We start from the raw sequence: 16,928 nt of genomic DNA, 5'->3' as shown, positions 1-16,928 counted from the left end.
TTGAATTTATTTACGCATTTTCTTTGAATGTCATACAATATTCATGCCGTCCCGTCCAATGTATAACAAGAACATGATAGATCTGCCTTATATCTCGGGGGCGCTGTGGCCTCCCCTCACCCTTAGGCAGGAGAAACCCATTTCCTCTGCCCCCTTTTTCTCCCCAGCCCTCTACACAACTCACTCCTGATTGAAACATCATCGTCCATAATGGGGCGGATAAATATTCATAAGGCTTGGAGCTAGGAAACCAAAGATTAGTGGCTAATATAGCGCTCATTGTTCCTCTTTTCCCCCCCAAATCTTTTGCATCTTGTTATGGATGTAATACAGTTGGCTAATAGCGGCTAATTCTTCCCGATAACTTCATCAGGAGTGCGTGGATGTTTGCGCCTAGGGTAACGCTCCACTGGTTGCTTGTAATCTCTTCCAAATTGCATTGAAATCTTTAGGCTTTTCTTTTTTTTTCTTCTTCGTAGTTCATTTTGGATTCCCCAGCCGACGCGCCTCCTCCCCTTCCCCGTGTTTTGGCACATACTCGGGCTGGTATCTCATCCATAACAGGCCTCAACTGGGCCAGAGAGTGGCTTAAACAAACAAAGGGAACATATTGATTTATAGGGGCTTCCATGATGGGCTTATTGGCCGGCACCTTCGAGCCTCGCGGGGCGCCAGGCTATGAATCAAGTGTTGTGTGTGGGGGGGGGGGGGGGGGGGGGGGGGGGGGTGAGAGAACGCAGCAGGTAGGAGATGGAGACAGGAGTGGGTTAGCGTGGGGATACAATGGGCTTAGTGTACTTACGAGAGCGGCGTTTCAAGTTGGGGTCAGTCGCGCCAAAACATTGCGATGTATTTGCAGAGGTATTAAAGTCGAGATGCCAATTTGGAAGTCCATTTTTTTTCAAAACGTCGCTGCCCATCACAGCCAAAGTCAGTGCAACTCCGACAGGTATGCGCATTGTCACCGCTCATCTTTGCGCAAACCTCACATTGACGAGTTCAAAAGTTCATAAACCTTATTCCGTCTTCTGAAATGTTTACGCTGTACCCTGCCAAACTTTTTTTTTTTTTCAAATCCTGATACGTCCATAAATCAAAGCCTGGGTTGGCCTAGCTCTTTCTTTTTTTCAACACACAACACAGAGCTATTTTTGTGTGTGTGCGAGGCCCCGGGAGCGCCAGAGGTCATCCGAAATATGACAGCCTTCTTGTTTACCCGCACATGCTGTTTTTCTACATCTTTAGGTGAGGAGGTGGGGTGGAGAGAATGCAGGCTAAGTGCAGGGGATTGAGGGGGGGAGAACAACATGCCTGGACAGAAAGAAAATACCTGCTAGGTTCAGGGAGTCTAAAGAGCTCAAGCTAAAGAAAGATCACACACACTTGTCCCCCCCCCCCAAGGCCATTCTGCTACACCTGGTCACCTCGATCCCTAGCAAAATTTAGCCCACAAATGCGTATTTTAGGTTTAAGCCCAGTGTCCTCCTATCTGAAAACCGCAGATGCTTAGATTTGCCAAGTCAGGCTGGCTAATCTTCTGAGGACGCATGCTAGGACTCCCTGTGTCATAATCCCACGGACCAAGGCAGACTAGGTCACTTAAATGGATACTGTGCTTGTTTCGTAAGGTTGTGTGAGGTACCGGGGTATTACCTTCAGTGGATTATGGAGAGAATTCGAAGAACGAGCTGGAATGAGTGTAGCTGGAAAGGTTCTACATGAGCCTGTCGTGGGGTCATGCGGTGAAATCGTCTATCAGAGTGGGTTGACAAAGTGCAACTTCCTCTGACTCTTCTTGAAATCTTGAGATATCTTGAGATAGGAGGAGGAGGATTAGCCCATCGCCCTACACAACAGGGTAATGGATGAAAGCACTTAGGAGGAAATCCCACAGAGAAACAGGGAGAACCAAGAGCTGCACAAAGAAAGGTTCTACGTAAATCCAGGAATCAAACTTGGGGACCATATAGCTAACCATCACGCCATCGCAACACAATTAGTTTTACACCATAGCTATGACTCTACCAGAAAATTCAAGGATTCTATTTCTACAGCAAATTCTTTGATTTAAACATTGGTTCTCAAACTTCTCACACCAAGTGCCACCTCGTAGAACAAGGGTAGGAATTTCCTGGCAGAGCACCCCACTTGGTCATAGTCAATGTGACACAGGGATTCTCAACTTGTGGGTCGGGGCCAGAAAGTACCACAATGCGGCATGACAATTGACAGTTTTATTGGGCTTGCTGCTAGCCGTACCACTTGAGATTGAGAACCAAAAAAAGTTCTTTACTTTAGGATAAAATGGTGAGGTTCGGACCTTGGTGCTTTGGCCATTATTAAAATCGGCCCTCTACGACGCAAACTTCCCAACCCCTGTCGTAGAACATACTTCGAAATGGTCATTGATTAAACTTGGTGCTGACTATTCCATTTACCTCCAATTAGTAGGCATCTTCAACATGACAACATCGAAGTCTGAACCTTAAACACACTGACCACTTTGCGTCTACGTCCAGCAGACCCCCATTGTTCATAACAAGCCAATACCTTCCCCTCTCCCACCCTATGGGAGCGCCATTGGTCCCACACATAAACGGGATCCCATAAACACTGACTCGACTGTATAGACTTTGCATTTTATCTTTCAGCAGTTTCGCCTTTTACGAGCCTCTATAATGCCAGGAGGATGTGCGAGCGGAGAGTGCGGCGGGTAGAAATGAAAAGGAGCTCCGCTTGGCGCACAGGTTGGAGTCGTAGACGTGGGGATAGAAAGCCCAGGTCGCAAATCTTCCTGCTTTTCTGCTCCGTGCCATCTCCGCTCATTAACAAACAATACGGCTGTGAAATTGGTTTAATGACAAAGTAATAAAATTCCACTCACACATAGCCCCAGGCGCGTTTGGGAGATTTCGAAAGGGGGGGCGCTTACCAAGGCTGCCCGCGCACCCCATACTTATTCGCCGACCGCTAACCTTTTCTTAAAGTTGTTTTTCTTTCTTTTCCGCCAATGAAATAAATTAACCTACTTCTCCATCCTCTTTCTCTGGTGGATTCTCTCTCTCTCTCTCTCTTTCTCTCTCTCTCTCGCTTCCAGAAGAGTCGAAGAATCTTAAAATAAAAAGAATCGGAGTAAGGCTCACCCACGCAAAGCGACTTCATTTCAAAAGCCCTTGTTATTAAACGACCCACCAATAAAACCAAGGCATAAAAAGAGCCAAAAGGAGCTATAGCGAACAGAGCCCTCCCTCCCTCCCCTTTTTCTCCATCCTGCACGACCGTTGGCTTCCAATGACTTTCTTTCCTCGGAGAGCATTGTAATGAGAAAAAAAAAGTCAAGAATTTAGACTTTTGATGACTCTGCAGTGAAGACTCGCATCAGTTAGGAACGCGAATTTGTTCTGGCAGCTTTGGAAGGTAAATTGAAACTCATGTCTATCAAAGACAGGAATTGTTGTGGGGTTTGTTTTCGTAGGTAAAAACACAGCTGACATAACATGAAGGGCTCGGCAGCTGTCTTTAATGGCGATTTTGTTGTCCAAGTACCCAAAATCAGCCTGTGGTACTCAACTCAAGATGAAGGATTACAGTCCTTTTCACTATAAGGATATTTATGACTGCAATGTGAGCAAATCCAAGTTGACCTTTCTTTCTTCACAGTGCCAATTTTCACAAAAGCACCACCTGGTTTTGATGGAGTGGGCAGTGGTCCGATCGTGTCAGCAGCAAGGATAGGGGGGCGTCGTCGTGCCAATGTCCCAACGTGCCCCCGGTGGCGCTCGCTAAACTGCCAGTAGCCCCGCTAACGGCGTCGGCGATCTCACACATGCGTGTACAGAGCGAGGGAACATAAACACCGCGCCGCATTAGCATCAGCTGTTTAAGACGCCCTCAGCTAAGCCCCGTAAGCCCGGCCAGACACACACACACATCGGGCTGAAGAGGAAGGCTAAACTTGGGACAGACTTCTCCACCCATAAAAAGTTGTCAATTGGAGGAGGGGCGATGCAACGTTGGCGCTAAAAGCAATTTCCGCTGAACTGAATGGATGAAATAGTCGACATTGTCCCCTCCTGGAACCGCCACCTTAATGTGGTGGAGGGGTTTGAGCACCCAATGATCCTGGGAACTAAGTTGTCGGGGGCTTCGTCCCCCTGGTAGGGTCTCTCATGGCAAACAGGTCCTGGGTGACGGGTCAGACAAAGAGCGGTTCAGAAGCCCCTAATGAGAGACCAACAGGCCTGATCAGAACCATGAGGCCGTCCCTTCTGTGGACCCACCACCTGCAGGAGGAGCCATAGACTTTGTGACCCACGACCCGGCAACGGACAAGTGGAAGAAAATGGATGGATGGATGGATAGTCGACATTGCATGAAGACAATATCAAACTTCTGGGTAATGTCAGTGTACATTGTTTGTAACTAGATCAAAACATAAACCAGAACATACCAAGTTTACAGTGTGCCACTACATCACATGTTCTGTAAAACGCTGAAAAACCAACATGCTAGCGATACCAAAACTACAGTGGCTCTGCAGGGACATCCTATCGTCTACATACAAATTCAAACACTCATTTTGCTTAACTGCCGAGCGCTGCAACGGAGAAAATGCCTTCTTTAATTTTTCCCAACAGTTTTGGGATTAAAGTTTCAGCTACTGCACTTTGCATCTAAACGGTTCTTCGCTTTATCCCGGCAATCGACCCGTATAAACCGCGCATTAGTTCAAATCTTTAGATATGTTAAATTGTTCTGTTCCTAATGAATCCGTAATAAATATGTACATAATTACATTACCAAAATGAATCCTGGGGCTATTGTGAAACCCACTCGGCTCCCGCTCTGCCAATAACGGAAATACGTTTGAGCAAATTTGCCTTTCCCTTCAAAACCGATAAAATGGGATTATTATTACGCGGCGCGGGGGAAGCACGCCAGATCCAATGAAGCTAACGGCGTCGGCGTGGGGTGGAGTGGGGGGGGGGGGGGGGGTTTGGGGCAAGGGCGGGGTGGCACTTGGGATCTGACAACGAGAGTCAATTCTGCTAATTAACTGGCAATTAGCGCTCCCTAAATGAGAGGGATCACGATGCTTGTGTTGGCAGCCTTCGCTCACGGATACTCGCCCGCGCTGCCGTGGCGTGGCCCGTCGGCGCTTGCACCGTGTAAAGTGTATATTTAGAAAGCCCGGAGCGCGGGGATGGTGGCCCGCCGCAGGTCCCCGGTCGCAGCCAAAAAAAGGACCGTGTGACATTTGCATCTAGGTCAAAGTTGGACAGAAAACCAACTCCACTCGGGGCGAAAATGGGGAAGTCGATCGCTCTGGAAAAATTTCAAGGACAATTCTGGAAGGCATTTTTCTCTTTTTAAATCATTGTGTATATTTTTTTCTTTTGTTCCAGTCAGGTTACATGACATAGAGAAGCAAAAGTCTGTGAAATCACAAAGTACAGTCGCCCAAGGGGGTCAGAACCTAATCTTTACATTCATTTTCAAGGACTTAGAGAGGGCAGTCTTCCTATTCTGATCCTTTGATTATGTTTTAAGTCACGTTTTGAAGAACGGCGGGTTAAACATCTGAATAAAGCGGCTACAGAAATCAAAACCATGAAATGCAGAGGCAAGTTGTGTCAAACGCCGAAGCGCAGAAGCCTAAGAGGGTCAAAACTGGAACAAGCTTCCAACATGGCAAATACCGGAAACTCTGTCTTTCAAAGGATTTTCAAGGATGGCAATTCTTGTTGACATAATCTCAATTATGAGCGATTATTTTGTTTTTGTCGGGTCTAATAGGTCTAATAGGCAATGTCCTGGGTGGAGGCTTCAACTGGTGACCCCTATAGCCCCCAAGAAAAATTGTCATAATCTGATTGCGAACAACAGAGGTTGAAACAGTTGTAAAATACTCCAAAAATACGCTCAATTTCTTTGAAAAAAAATCTGGGGACAGACCCCTAGACCCCTCAGTTTAGACAACAAAACCACTCTTTGTAAACAGCAATGCCCTCTGTCTTTTGCCACTGTCCGAAAGGGGACAAAAATGACGTGCTGAAGTACAAGATTGTCAAATTTCAAAACACAATAACCTAGGAGAGTCAAATCCTTTTAAAGCATAAGTGAACAGTCAGGTCTCAGTCGTAGTTAGATGATTTTCAGTCAAATGTGGGGTCACAGTGGGTCTCATTTCATAATAATGACTTCAGTGGGACAGAACCCAATGCAAATCGGCTCCAATTGGACTTGCAGGAAGTCATTGCATTCCAAATGTTCTGCGAAACTCATTCACTAAAATGCCATAAACAAAAAGTAATTAAAAGAGGTCAACAAACTGGCTTTCATTAAACATATACAAGCTTTTATGACAAAGCAAATAAGTCTAATTCAGGACCAGTAGGAGCTATAGCGATACATTTTACACAGCGCAATACACACGTAATGAGCGAGACCTCAAAAGCCCCTGTTACAGATTCATAAACCCACTTATAAGGAATATGAAAACCTCGGCTGGGCCTGTTCCATTGCTTTCTTTTTACGTTTGGAAAATATTAGTTATTATTTCTGCATTTCATAATGGACTCGCCAGCCAAACTCCGGATCATAAAAATCATAAAAGGCATTCTCCGCCGGGTATTGGACTGACTACGCAGGCTGGAAAAGTGCATCAGGCTTTTGTTCTCTACACATTTCTGCCCGGATACAAATAAGTGGGCAGAAAGGCTATATAGCCTATAACATCGTGACTGCACAACTTCTGGGTAAAGTATGTTAAGGTAGGAACAATGGACTCCAACATGCAAACCTTTCGAATCACTCGTTAGCATTTTAGGCTAATACTTTACAATATTATAAGGCATAAGTTGTGGTAGTTAGTATTGTGGTAGTTATAGTAATCCCTGCTGCCATATTTCACAGTCAGAAAAGTGAGAAAGTTTAGCGTTTGAGCAGTTGATACCAGTTTCCTTTGGAGTTTGACATGTTTACATTGAGAAGAGGGTCCAATATGGCGGCAGGTGTCACATGACTTGCTCAAAATGCTTCATACCGTGGTCAATGTTGAGATTATGGCGCTGTAATCTCATTTATAGGAGGCAGGAAACGAGAAATATACAGCTGCGCTTAAAGCAGTACTAAGTAACTCATGCCCCTAGAGGCCATAAGCGCAACTGCAGGTGTCGTAGCAAGTTGCGGTTATTTAACGTATTAATTGTCCGTGAGAGTAAATACTACGCTGACAGAAAAGACAAAGGGACAGAGGGATATTGTTCCAATTACACAATGGAAATATTTGTTTTCACCCTAACTTGGCTGTAAATACTGTTTAAGTGGCGCTAGCCCACAGTTAGCTTTGCCCATTAGCCTGTTAGCTTCTTCTTCGTGATTCTATCAGTGTGTATTGGTGGCTCTGGTCCGGTGGCAGTCAAGTTGCAATCGTGGTTTTCTGGCCAGAGACACCGGGGGGAGACGAAAGACCCCCCAATCATCCCATTAACACTTGTAATAGCCCGACAGGGACTACGGGAAGGATTTATTAAGGTAAACAAGTTACTTAGTACTGCTTTAAGGACCCTTTATCTCCAAATGAAGTGTTCATTCCACAACATCTCCACTTCAGTAGCTTCTATAGACTATAGCCTTGTACTTGTACTAAAAAAAATGGATTTATTTAGCAATGAACAGCGAAAAACCTGACATGCTTCTTCCTAAACTTAACAAGATCCAAAACTCCCCTCTGAAAAAAATCTTTGTAACTAATATATCAACAATATAACACCATACATTTAAACTTGCGATGCATTTTTTCCTCATATTTATGTCTACAGCACACTACAAAAAGTAAATATCAAGCATTGGCTTAAATGACTTGAATTGAGGAAATGTGTCTCGTTTTGAGCGGTTTTCACTCATTTAGACACTTTTCCTGATCGGACCAAGTTTACTTTGCTTGTTTGAGGACATTTCAGACCAGTTCTAGGGTAAATCTCGCTTGAAATAAGAAAGTAAAATTGCCAATGAGATAAGACCAATTTTCTTACCCCACTGGCAAAGAAAATGACCTGAAATAAGGACGAAATGTATCGAAACGAGTCAGAAACATCTCAGAACAAGTGAAATAATCTAGGACAAATGCCCAAGAATTTCTTAACTAGTCAAAAACAACTAAAATTTGGATTATTGTGCTCAAATTGAGATGTTTATACTGATCTAGTTAAATACGTTTTGCAGTGCAGAAGTATAGAATTGATATCTGTATATTACATGTTTCCCCTTGTGTCTCTTCACACTAATGAATAGCTGGAGTAAAGATGGAAGCGCATGGTCACTGAGCAGGTAGAGCGCACACACAGCACACACGTTCAACCGGGCGACATCCCACCGCATCATAAACAAAACCGACGGCGAGCAATATGGCCGTTGTGCGCGAGTGGAGTTTGTCCCGTAATAAGCGGCGGGCTGGAGCGTGCGGCGCGGACGGAGGGGAGCGCTGGCGCCGCGGTCTGTGGGATTTCCTCCTCTTATCGCGGTGACCTGTGCTCCGCCGGGGTTCAAAGGCCGTCCGCGATCCCGCCCCTGTGTCTTAATAACTCACTCATTGTGTTCCTTTTTCTGCCGCTAATTAGATGGAACCCCCTCCGTCCCCTCCCCCCGCGGCGGCGTCCGTCAATCCCCTCCGGCTGGAAGAGCGCTCGGAGTGTAAGGACAGGCGGTGGAGGGCTCTTCGCCGTCATTAGCGCTCTGTGGCACAGCGGTCAGTCCTTGCCGCATGTGCCGGGGAACGACAGGGCGACGAAACTGTGCCTGGTTCGGCAAAATTAATGAGGAGGTTCCACTTTTGCCGTAATTAAAAATAGATTGGGATGAAATGTTAGAAATAGCTATTTATTTATTACTGAAAAAGTGCAAAAAAGTCTCACAGAGTCTGTAAAAATGATGATCACGATTTCAGCTTTTTGGGTTCATTACATTTTTTTGGATATGGTGAAATAAAAAGCTTTGAAATGTTTTTCCAACTGGCATTAAAGGGGCTAGATGCAAGTTAGCCATTTTATACTCACTACCGCCACCTCAGGTCATCCGTGTAACTGCACCTTATATATTAAGCTGGTGCATGACGGCACTTCGGACCCGAATTAACACCTTTTTGAGTGACAGTGCAGGATTTTAGAGGCAGGTCTGAGCTCATTCTACACCTTAGGACATTGTTGGAACATGTAGGGGGAGGAAAATACTTAATTTTAACATTTTTAAGCTCTATATAGTCCCTTTAAACCAATTTTTTCCATGTTACAATGTTTTCTTGTCAAAAACAGACGTGGAGTTGTGTTTGGAGCCGCTAGTGCGTCTTCGGTAAGCTCCTCCTGACGTCCTGTCCAGGAAATGCTTTCTTGACCTCTCCATCCCTGGGCTAAGCTTAATCCTCTCATCGCCAAGTGAAAGTGGGAGAAGCTTATTTTAGCTCGCTCATAGGACCGGGAAGTGAAACTACTGGACATTAGGTTTCTCTACATCAATATTGCATTTTCTGACCAACAAAGTGTACGATAGGGATAAAGATTCAACAGTATTAGTTCATCTGAACCACAGTCAGCCCCAAACAGCACCATGTATTTTGCTTAAAAGTTGAGTTCAATGTGGTTTTAAATATTGACATTCCTCCTCATTCCTTATTCTTTCCAGATTAAACAAAATGTGTGTGTTTGTGGCATTAAAGCAGTACAAACTAACTCTTGGCCCTAGAGGCTATAAGCAGAACTGTAGCTGTCGTAGCATGTTGCGATTTTTTAACTTATTAATTGTCCGTGAGAGTAAATACTTCACTGACAGAAAAGACAAAGGAACAGAGGGATATTGTACATCTAAATACACAATGGAGATCACTTGTTTTCACTCAAACGGGCATACTGTTTAAGTGGTGCTAGCCCGCAATTTGCCTGTTAGCTTCTTCTTCGTGATTCCATTAGTGTGTATTGGTGGCTCCGGTCCGGTGGCAGACAAGTTGCAATTATGGTTTTCTGGCCAGAGACACCAGGGGGAGATAAAAGACCCCCCAATCATCCCATTATCGCTTGTATCACCCTCATAGGGAGGAAAAGGATTTATTAAAGGGGCTAGATGCAAGTTCACCATTTTATACTCACTACTGCCACCTCAGGTCATACGTGTAACTGCACCTTCTATGCATGATGGCAATTCTAATTGAAAATGCTAAAGGTTGAGGGTTATAGGCCAAATGACAAAATCAAAATAAACTGAACTAAACCATATTTGGAAAGTTATACCCCTGAAATAAAGTCAGGTGCTTTATTTGTCAGGCATTTGGGGGTTGCAGCCTGAAATGTTCGGGATCCCCTTTGTTAGAGCATACTTCCCGCAAGATTCATTGACAAAATTCCCACCAAAAACACCAAGTAAACTCTACACAAGACAAGCTTATGATGACGAGTGTGTCCTGAGAAGAGAACATTCACAAGTCACATAAAATCTCCTGTCTTTCCGCGATCAAAACAAAGACTTCACCTTACCAAGCCCCGATAACTTGTCACTGTCTCGTAGCAGCCGGCGTGTGCGCAGTGGTAAATAATGGCGGAGCGGTTAGCGTGTGGGTTTATGGAAGTGCTGGCGTGCTGGGCGGTGCTGAGATGTGAAGGGATTTTGGTCAGGCCCCATTTAGCCCGGGCTGACGGCAGACACCGCTGGGCTGTAGTAGAGGCTGCTGCAGAGGCTGGCAAACGCACAAAGGCAGGACAAGGGTACCACATCATTCAGATTGAAACTCTTTCCATTCTGGCCGCATTTCGGCTCTTAAGATCTGCAAACCTTCCACCAAACAAAGGAATGAGAGGGAGATGTTGATATTCAGGACACAACGTGAAACTTTGGAGCAAAATATTATGAACAATTTGAACCGAAACAGTCGTTGAATGCATTTTTGACCATGTTGGACATGTTGTAAAATATATATTCAAGCTATGTCGTAATTGTCCAAGAAGCCGGTTGAAATCCACATTGTGATTTAAAAAAGGGATATTTCAGGATTTTTGACATAGGGCCTCATTTCCTAGTTATCGATTTCGGGAGATATTTTGTTTTGCAATTCATACAGTTCTTATATTTGAAGAGTTTCGTGGCGCTAGGTTAGTGCAAGGCTAGCACATCTCGATGGTATCAGCTAGCCGGCATTAAAAACAGTCTGACCCGCCCCACAGTGCACCTGAGGCAAATCACTTATAACGCCAGACTAACCATGTAAATGTCTGTGTCGGTAGAATCAGTTTTGGAATCTAACTGACCTCCTCACATGAATGATCGCATTTTGAGGGACTATTTTCTAGCACATCACTCCACCGCGGCGTAGCTTATACAACCACGAAGCTGATGCTGCTCAAATATAAGTTATTATAAATACAAAATGGTTTAAATGATTCTATCGACAGACATTTATATGGTTAGTCTGGTGTTATAAGTGATTTGCCTCAGGTGCACTGTGGAGCGGGTCAGACTCTTTTTAATGCAGGCTAGCTGTTACCATAGAAATGTGCTAGCCTTGCACTAGCCTAGCGCCACTCGAATTCAAGGACTGCATGATTTAAAAAAAATAATCTCCAGAAATCAACAACACTCTGGATAACTAGGAAATGAGGCCCTTTGTCAAAAATCCTGAAATATCCCATTCATTTAGTCTCCATCCGTGACAGGCCCAACTGACTGACGCTGTCATCAAGCTGAACCCTTTCCTGATGTTTTTTTTCTTCTTGCAAGTCGTCATCGACCATGCCCAGTTGACTTCTATTCAACTAATGACGCTAATAAACGCGACAGAAAATCGCAGCTGGTATCTAAATCAATGGAGGCCTGTTATCTCGGAGCCCTGACTTTTACACAATCTTCCTTGTCAGCCGCTGATTACGCTGTCTACTGTTATTCTAGTGCCAGACACCTGAGCTGACGGCTTTACTGCGCGCCGATCACACGTGCGCCGCGACCCTCACCTTGCTCCTGTAATCTTAAACAAACGCAATTACGCCGGCGGACCACTCCCCGATACAGTTAGCGCGACGCCAGCCGTCTCGCGCGTAAGCAAACAAGCTACCAAATGATCAACTAATGTCTGTCCACGGCCAGAGAGAGGAAGACACCGCGCAGATATTTACAGATAATATTACACCACGCTTCCTGCTGGGACGGCATGGACTTTACCCTTCTGCTTTTTTTATTTCTTGGGGTAGTTATTAGGGCAAAGACTACAACAGACAAACTATTAGCCACTGATGTAGATTAAAGGGTCATTATTAGAGCTACAGTGATTATGAGTAGCACCATCAACCAAGATTTTCAAGTCATCTATACCGTTCCATGCCCTGACGAAGACCTGTGCGGTCGAAACACGTAGGCTGGTCCATTTGTTAAAGGGGGGGTAATCGACTTTTTCAAGCTTTACATCATGTTATTATGTCATTCCCTCATTAAAAACATGCCTGAAGTGTTGCCTTGGCACATTTACGTATTTTTGAGTCATCTGTAAAAACAGATGGCGGGCATTTTAGGGATAGGTTTGCCTGAGTCCTCCTAGGAACACCCCAACCTCCTGGAGACGCCTCCGAGCTTTCGTCACCAGCCGAGTAACCAACCACTGCCCCTCAGCAGAACCCTTTCCGACACGCCCCCTCCACACGCTGTCTGTGGCATCAGTGGGGAGGGGGCGTGTCGGAAAGGGTCAGAGGTTCTTAAAGAGACAGAGGCCTATTTCAAGACATTCACTACAGCCATTTTGAGAGAGACATTTTATACAAGGCAGTTATTTACAGACCAACAGAAGGTTTGGTCATCATTGTAGTGTGGTATAGACTGGTGCTATGTGATTAAAAAAAGCATAATACTCCCTCTTCAATAAAGGACTTTTGATTTTTGCTACATGACTCGAGTGCCTTATTTTGCTTTTTTGACTCTTTTCGCTACTTTGCACAAGCTGTTCCACAAGCCAGTCTCAGCTCATTTATGTCATCCATACCATTCTTGTTTTACTAAATGAAGACATTGAAGCCTCCTCAATCTTTCTGTTCGATGGATGAAAACTAGGCCATTGTTACATCTCGACTAGGAAGGAGACAGACTTGCCACTGGTTCCATCTTGTTTACTCTAAAATCTGCTCTTACTATGTGAAACAATACTTCAACATCAACCCATGTTCGAGAGATTGCACGGTCCCGGGTCAGACGACGTGGATATCGATTGATTGTTTCATTCCTGATGGCACGGGGATTCTCCGAGTTCACAATGCCAGGATTTAAAACATAACAAAGCAGAGAAGAGTTGAGGCAAATGTGACCTTTCTATCTAACCCTACTATCCAGCCCGTGAACATGCCCAAGTCCCAAATGTAACTGGCAAAAAGGAGGGAACATCAGTTTAAGATCAAGTTTAAAGACCGGCAAGTTCAAAACCCAATGTGGCCCTTGCATCAAAGCGTTAACCTATATCGATAGTAAAGTCGTGATTTTTTTTGCCATACCCCGATTGGCATTGTCAAATTTATTGTCCTGGGCAGCACATTGATCCAGCAACAACATCACTACATCACTGCAACTGAATATACATGTAAGCACAGGCGGGCTGCAGGTAAGAGGCCTGTCGCCAGTTGCGTTGGGAGGTTCGTTGGCGGTTGACGGGGCAGCCAAATGCACCGTCCATTGACTGTGACACAGAGACCCTTGTGCCCTGGGCGAACTGCGATTGTGCCGGCGGACAAAGGCCTGATTCAGCACATCCTGTCCCCGGGGGAGCGGCGGGGAAACCGTAGACGCACGCAGGCGAGGCACACACCCCCTCTCGCCCTAACCCACACCTACCCGCCCTCCCTCTTCCACTCATCCTCCGCTCGTCTGCCTCTCCCCGCCCTATCTCCCGCTCTCTACAGTTCAACCAGCGACGGCATCAAAGGGAGCCGCGGAACAAAGCCAGGGGAGGCCAGCCAGTCAGGAATTTGAAGAGCTCTTTTGGGGTTTTCATAGAGGCAATTCTTGTCATGTGCAGCTAGATAATCTTAGCAGGGGCTACGAGAGGATAAGTCAATGGGCGACTGAAACATCTACCAAATTTGGCTAGCGCTACTTGAAGAAGATTATGTTGACATTTTAAGCTAATTGGCCAAAAGCTAAATGATGAAGACATGCTAAACAGCAATAGAGATAAAGAAGGCTAGCTTTTGCTAACAACAGCAGCAAAAAGCAACATCTTTTTCGATTGATAGCTACAACAATGAACAGGAAAATGTGATGCTATGCTACTAGCCATAGGTTCAAAATGGGCTATTTTTGCTAATGCTACAAAAAGACAAGATTACTGTTAATAACTATGGGTCTGTGAGGGTTTAGAGAACAGGCAAGATCTTTATGGAAGCTAACATCAGGGCTAAAAACATTTAAGCTAATTAGCCAGAGAGGTGACATACTGGACGAGTTGACATTTCAATTGTTTTTGTTACTTTACTATGAATTAGGTGGTATAGAACATTTGAAATTGGACAGTGGACAATGAGGACAATGTTATACTATGCCAATTAGCTGTTCATATCAAATGCTAGAGGCCGTTTCCATATTTTGTGCTAACATCGTTGATCATTACAGCATTGCATCACCTGCTTGATAAAGATTTACACACCGCCAAAGGAAAGCCACCACCAGCAAGGATTTTGGAGATCTCTTTTGTTGAGATTTTCGTACAATCATTTATGTCACGTGCCTGTAGATAATGCTAGCCAGGGCCAGGAGAGGACGTGTCAAAATCTGCTCTCATTCTTTGATCCGATTGGCCAGGGCGGACATCCCTTCTTGTTCTTCTCCTCTGTAAAAGAGCCAATAACGCGGAATCCGGTGCCAAATGAGATGACAACCCCCCGGAGACCCCCACAGACAGACCAGTGCGCGCCTGTGATGTCTTCATTTGTGAAAAGTGCTTATGGCATGTTGGTGTTAATGAGTGCGGGGGGTGATGGTGTTGTCCTATGCGGCGAACACATCGAAGGCTTTCTCGCTACAGTATTTAGAAACTGTTTTTAATACGTTGCGTCGAAGTAGTTCATCTGCGTGGTGATTTGTCCGGGCTCTACGTGTCTGGGTCCCCAGGCATGAAGTAAACATGTCTTATTTTTGCATTGCCACTTTCACAACGGCAACGCATGCTACGTAAGTCAAAGCTTATTCACACTTTCTCACAATACATCGAGAAAAGTTTCAAAAATGATACAAATTTCCATTGAATAAAACAAGGATCACATCGACGCTTTCTGCTTGAAACATACACGGCATCCCAGATCAAAACATCTCTTTTCAACGATTTGTTTTCTGGACAACAACAATGGATTCCCTGCATTAAAAAGTGCAGTTCTACATCATATGAATCTAGGGGACTAACTGCAAGTGCAAATAAGCATCGTCGACCAAGTGATCTTGCGCGAGATTCTTCCTGTGTAAACGGATCAAAAGTGTTTTGAATTTCAAAGCTTCTCAGAACTTGCAAAAGTCCTTCTACTATATCTATCTATTCGGATCCCGCGTTGGCCCGCTATTTTTGCATCAATCACCGTGACACAGGCAAGGCAAGTCAATTTTCTGCTTTAGTAGGCAAGGTGCGTGAAATAAAATACAAAAAAAAAAACAGCCAGACTTGGGGGCTGGGGGGTAGAGGGGGGCTAATCTTTGGTTACTGTTGTAATTGAAATGCTATCCACACTGTAGGGTGCATTAAAGCCTCGATAACACCGGTTCCTGTGGCCAATTTAAGTAGCTCGCCTTGGCTAGGAGCGAAGAGGGTGGTTGTGCGGGGCGCTCTCGCAAAGGGTGGGTGAACATCGGCGCGAGGAGAGAGAGGGGAGGTGTGTGTGTGGAGGGAGGGGGGGGAGTTCGATAGATAAGCGAACGACAAACCCAGGCTAATTCTCCAGGCATGTTTCTCCATTGTGATCCGAGAAGAAAAAGAAATGTGTTGGGTGAAGAAAAAGGAAGGAAAAAAAAAAAAAAAATGAATCGCAGAAACCAACCAAATCAATTGACCCTCGGGTGGCTTGTCAGGCTTTGCGAGCGTGATAAACCTAAAAGCTCCCGTTAATGTCGGCCTGCCTGCGCCCGACAGATAGGGCACTTTGTAAATGAACCCGCTTTGATAAATATATTAAGGGAAAAGCCGCGAATAAAAGGCGGCAGACATCATTTGTAAATAGCACCCCCGCTACATGGAATTAGAATGATAAAATAGGCCCGCCATATAATTAAGTTTGTGTAAGACCTGAAATCCGTGCAAATACCTTCCCGCCATTTAGAAAGGGAGCTGTCACTTCAATTAATCTGAACATCACCCGCCGAATGTGGCGCGGCGAAATTAAGCCGGCCCCGATAAAACCTGGGCTAGTATTCCGATAAGTAATTCCTGTATCATTTCTTTGCCTCTGTGATCATTTTATTTAATCCCACCACCCCCAGTTATGCACTAAGCCACGTACAAAAGGGGGTCTGCTGGCCAGGCCACCGAAAAACCTTAATCCAACATATTGTCGCTCCTATGAAACCAAAGAGGGGGTGGCAAGATGTGTTCTTTTTTTATTTTTGTTTTGTTTGTTTTCGGTTCGATGATCTTTCGCCTTTAAAAATATCCACAAAAAGACCACAAGTCGTGCCAGCGGAACATCCTCCTTGTCGCTTACATGTAATTGCGTTACCGAGGTTGTCTGCGGTGTGGGCACGGCTAAACGGTTTTGCGAGCATTACACGTGTTGGCAAAAATGAAAGCGGGAAATGCAACGCTGGTGGTAGAGATAGGAAGAGCACTGCAAAATAGGGATATCGACGACTTGAAATGACAATTCAGAATTGTGATTTGGGTAGTTCTGGCTGGTTTGGATATTACACTTTTAGTTGGAAAGATAGTCCAAAAG

At 44.9% G+C, this 16,928-nt stretch overlaps 1 protein-coding gene across 1 annotated transcript in view; it reads right to left on the bottom strand.

The window, feature by feature from the left end:
- Positions 1 to 16,928, bottom strand: part of meis2a (Meis homeobox 2a) — a 151,614-nt gene that overhangs the window by 35,966 nt on the left and 98,720 nt on the right.

The sequence above is a fragment of the Gobius niger genome, assembly GCF_951799975.1.
Source record: "Gobius niger genome assembly, chromosome: 16".
Lineage (NCBI taxonomy): Eukaryota > Metazoa > Chordata > Actinopteri > Gobiiformes > Gobiidae > Gobius > Gobius niger.
The sequence above is the reverse complement of the archived record's forward strand: the minus strand, read 5'-3'. Positions and strand labels throughout refer to the sequence as shown.